Source organism: Rhyacophila brunnea, unplaced genomic scaffold (assembly GCF_057557595.1).
Source record: "Rhyacophila brunnea isolate RB1 unplaced genomic scaffold, BYU_Rbru_1.0 scaffold_14, whole genome shotgun sequence".
Lineage (NCBI taxonomy): Eukaryota > Metazoa > Arthropoda > Insecta > Trichoptera > Rhyacophilidae > Rhyacophila > Rhyacophila brunnea.
Genome location: NW_028232796.1, coordinates 11,148,710 through 11,153,598, shown reverse-complemented (window position 1 = coordinate 11,153,598; position 4,889 = coordinate 11,148,710). Strand labels below are relative to the sequence as shown.

The 4,889-nt window shown below is 32.4% G+C and overlaps 1 non-coding gene across 1 annotated transcript; it reads left to right on the top strand.

Annotated features, from left to right (window-relative positions):
* Window positions 1-1,070: 1,070 nt before the first annotated feature.
* On the top strand, window positions 1,071-1,142 carry TRNAD-GUC (transfer RNA aspartic acid (anticodon GUC)). The gene has a single exon. It is a non-coding gene; the product is annotated as a tRNA-Asp (tRNA).
* Window positions 1,143-4,889: the final 3,747 nt, after the last annotated feature.

Genomic DNA, 4,889 nt, shown 5'->3' with positions numbered 1-4,889 from the left:
TGGAGGTATATCGCACGTTTTTACAAGAGACAGGGATCGAAATGGACCGGAGCGCACCGGAGTGACGGCAAAATTATCGCTCGTCTCGTGGAATAAATAATTTGACCGTCTTAGGTAGATAGAACAAAATAAAAAATATCGAAAATATAACACACTTATTTTTTTTATAAAATATACATAAAATTAGATAACTAAGTAAGTACCTAGGTATGTTAATATAATTAGAAAATTATCGAGCGCTCCGGTTTGTAAAATTGTCTATTTCGAGCGCTGCAAGAGAACCTCAACCCGGTTTGCCTGTTCTTCAAGCCAACCGGATTCCGGCGTCCTGGAAAGCTACGTGATGCTGGTATGACCTGTGGGTCTATTCTATACTTATCGACCGCTAAAGTGATAAAGTGATAAATATTATCAAACTTAGGGTAGGTTTGTATCAAAATATTAGCACTTACCTTGCTGCTGTTAAAATATCGCACTTATTGGAACAATAAAAACCAACTTCGTGTAATTGTTACAATAAATGCTAATATTTTGATACAAACCAACCCTAAGTTTGATACTATTTATCACTTTAGTGTTCGATAAGTATAGAATAGACCCACTGGAGTCGCAAGAAGACTGGCGAGCGACTGTGATTCTTGGAGGCGCCGTGTGGTGTCCATATACTCCAACTAAGGGGCGGACATGGCCAATGGGGAAGAATATTCACTACTTGGTTCTTCTTCTTTCAGTGTCATATCCGTTATCGAACGGAAGAGATGATTTTGGCTATCTTTTCCCTATCTGTCGCTGTGTCGCTGCCACAAGGAGTTGTCTACCAAAACTAGTCTTTGAGATTCTTGAGTCTATATTGTGTTGGATAGAGTGTGGTATTGAACACAGAATCTTATTATCTTACTTCTAGCTTAATATATAATTTTGATAATAATAGAAAATTATTAATAATTGTGTTTATTTCAGTTGGCATGGATCCCGGATCTATAACGATGACCTTTCTTATTTTCACAACTTTAAAATAAATATAGGTAAACAAATTTGATCTAATTTTTATTATGTCAACCGAAATACATTCCTCGGTAGTATAGTGGTAAGTATCCCCGCCTGTCACGCGGGAGACCGGGGTTCGATTCCCCGCCGGGGAGATTTTTTATACTTTGCTTTTAAGGCCATTGGACCCGTTTTTTCCTGTCTTCTCAGAATCGTGGAAATGGCAAGGACGTTTAACACGAATTGACACATAATAAACACTTTATTTATTTAAAATCTAATAAATAATATTCAAATAACACTTTTTGTGTCATTAAAATTTTCTGATTCGCTTTAACTTTTAAAATAAATGACAAATAGTCGGTCCTGTTTTCGAAATTGGCCAAAACGACTGTCACGCCACAGTGAATTTTTGAACTTAATAATAGTTTTGCAGGTATATATTGTATGAAAGAAATGGGTAAAACAATACATTTCATTGATTAACTCACGTACTTTTTTTTAATTTCAGAAAAATAAAGATTTTAAAGCCATTTTAGTTTGAGTATACATCAGCCAATTTTGAATGATTTTTTCTCACAAAATAATATATACTGCACAATAAAAATATTTTTTTATTATAATATAACATTTCCGTAATACTATAAATAATAATTAACAATGAAAAAATAAATAAAACCCTATAAATTCGGTACAATTAGTGACGCTATATTACCAAAACACGTCGTACGTTTTCATGTATTTATCCTATTTTCAGACAATTTAGATATATAATTATTTTGCAAAATTAACAAAAAGAGACCATTTGATCGATTAATCCATATAGTTTTTCTAATTTCTCATTTCTAACCTTAGTAGGCTTGTGAATTTCAATGGGTGAGGACGTCTTTTTTTTCCAAAATTTTATCCGTCGCGAACAGTATTTTAACTCATAGAAAAATGACCTTTACTCGCATTGCAGTAACAATCAAATTGGCAAGACCACATAACGTAGACCAGGTGTTATAATTTGTGTTGACAAATCAAACATCATAAAATACCAGTGAATGTCAAACTGAGAAAAATGTAGTTATATTATATTATTTATTATCTTGTAATACAAATGGTTGCAGCATGTGAGATATTGTAAGATAATTGAATCTTATAACCACGATGGCTACAAAGAAGTCCTAAAGGTATTCGTTCGGTGCAACATTTATAAAAAAAAATATTTTGGACTTGAGCAGTTTAGATAAAATATAGGTGGACTTTAATTATTTTGATAAATACCTACTTGGTTGGGCTTAATACAGTTTTTATGTACCTGGGTCGCCATGTTTTGTTATTTTCAAAGGGACGTATCCAGGAGTATGTTTATTGGCATTATCAATAGAAACAAAATAATATTATTTTTCAATGTCTATTTATTATCGATCTTAAGTGGTTTATGTCACAAATAGTAAATTTGTAGAAAATTTAAAGTAAAATACGTTTTCGAATGCTGTCATAGTAATGGCCACTGAAACATGTGTCATAATTTTCCTAATCGTCAAAATAATAATAAAATAAGTGTTTTGGGGCACAAAATCACGTATATGTTTTATGATGTATGTATTTTTTAGATGGTTTGTGGTAAAATCTTTTTTTTTCATACTGCCACAATTCAACTATTCATAATTAATTTTTTGTTAAATTTTTCATTGTGCACTTTGACTTAATAGGTAGGTGATAAAGTTTTTACCTTACTTTATTGTATTAATTTATTGTTAAGTGAGAATTAGCTGCTTTCGTTGTCAGTGTATATTTGAGGAGTGCGCATCCTGACGATGTCGAAAGGCGAAACCAGGATCGCATAAAACGACTCAAATGAAATAGTACAAAACTTTTAGAATTTAATATATTTAATGCCGAGTTGAATTGAATGGAATCACCTTAGGCATTTATTAGTAATTATTTAACTCAAGTAAAACATATATTGAGGTAAGAACCTATTTCATTGAATAATAAAAACAATATTACTCTTCACATCACAAGTGACAAGATTTATATGAATTGTGTATTGCCTGAACTCGTTGATCAGACTAACACGGTCGATGGATATAAGAAACCCTCAATATAATAATTATCAAGTTAACAAATAATAATATCAATTATCAATTAATAGCTATCAATAGAAAAGAAAATAAAATTATAAAAAAAAACAATTTATAATAGTTATTCTAATACATTGCATACCGTTAAACCAATACACTAATTAAGGAACCAATTATTAATTTTCTATACACTAATGTTCCGAAATCCTCCGCGGCGACCAAAACGTACTGCCGTCAAATACATGCTATTATAATAATTGTTTCTTAAATCATAATTGTTGTGTACTAAATTTTAAAAAAAAAAACGTTCCTCGACAAATATTCATTGAATTGCTTTCTTTTATGAGTCATTTTTTTATAATTTAATAAAAACGCAATAATAACAGAAATCTTTCATGCCATCTTGTGAATGTTTTAAACTTATAATTTGTAATGTTAGCTTATGAAAATGAATAAAATTATATTTGTTTACACTTTCGTGTTTTTTAGTATTAGATTTTTTTTTGAAAAATATTTGCACTGAATTTGAACCTAAATATGATAGGTTCAAGAAAAGGTGTCACTTCACAAATTCAGCATATCAATAATATGAGGTTCTTATTTAGAGGTCTACTATTTTTATTCTTATAATTTATTCTACCGACTACAAAAATGTTTATAAAATTTGTTAGGAAAAAAATATTATTAATTCAACACTTTTAAAACCTCTGATTTCGTATCTACTACACGAGAAGCCGAGCGAAGCGATTTTTGTTTTTTTACGCTTCGAGCATTGTTATTTTTCATGGCGCTTACGTCAAATTTGATTCTTGCGAATAAACCCATACGCCTTAAATAAATTGAGGTCGTGAGGATTCAACGATTATACGTAGTGAAAGTTTAGTGAATCTCTATAATAATAATAATTACTGAACCAATGATTCTTTTTTACTAAGCCGACTCTCACATCAAAACTCGTACACCTGCAACGTGTCGAATACATCTATGTGATGTCATCGTTATTCACAAAACACACGCTCCCAAAAAATGGAGTTCAGCAGATTGGTCGAATGCGACTTTGTAGTTTGAAAAAAAAACATCTACTGTTGCAATCGACAAGTTGCATGCTTCTCGGGTTGCAAGTTGAAGACGCCATATAAGATTCTTACGAACACCTACGAATCGGACATTCCTATACCGGCTCGCCGATCGCCGCATCCAAATATCTATACGTTTCGATAGTTACGTGCGACTGTCGCCAGATAGATGTGCGTGGTCTTCATATGCAACACCGGATCGACGTTCTTGGAAGGTTTGATTTATGGCTGTGCGGCAGACGATGCGAGTTTAGATGTGAGACCCGGGTTAGTGTTACAAGAAAAATATTTATATTTCTCAATTGTTTTTTTTTTCTAAAAATATCGTGGCTAGGCGATGCGCGGATTGCGGGTCGCGGGTGGGTGCAAATGACGCATGCCAAACGAAATATAATTTGTCATATAAATCCAACATACGTCCATTTTACGTTCTGTTTAGTAACAATAATAATATATTCATTGACATGTTTTCTTTTTAAAGTAAATGGGTAACGTCATGGGTAAGTCATCTTTCCACGATTTAAGAATTAATACGCCTGTCACCATCACGAAACAAAGTGACGTGTTTCCAGCTCGACGTTCTCTCTCAGAATGCGAGCGAGTCCAAAATTTCGTTGCGCCTATAGTTGAAAATTATTTGCCGTTTCACTGATGTATCACCTTAAGAGGACAAGAACAATCAAAATTATATACGTTGCTATGAAAATAATAGCAGCATTGTATAATTACCTATCTACACTATGTCCATGGAGGT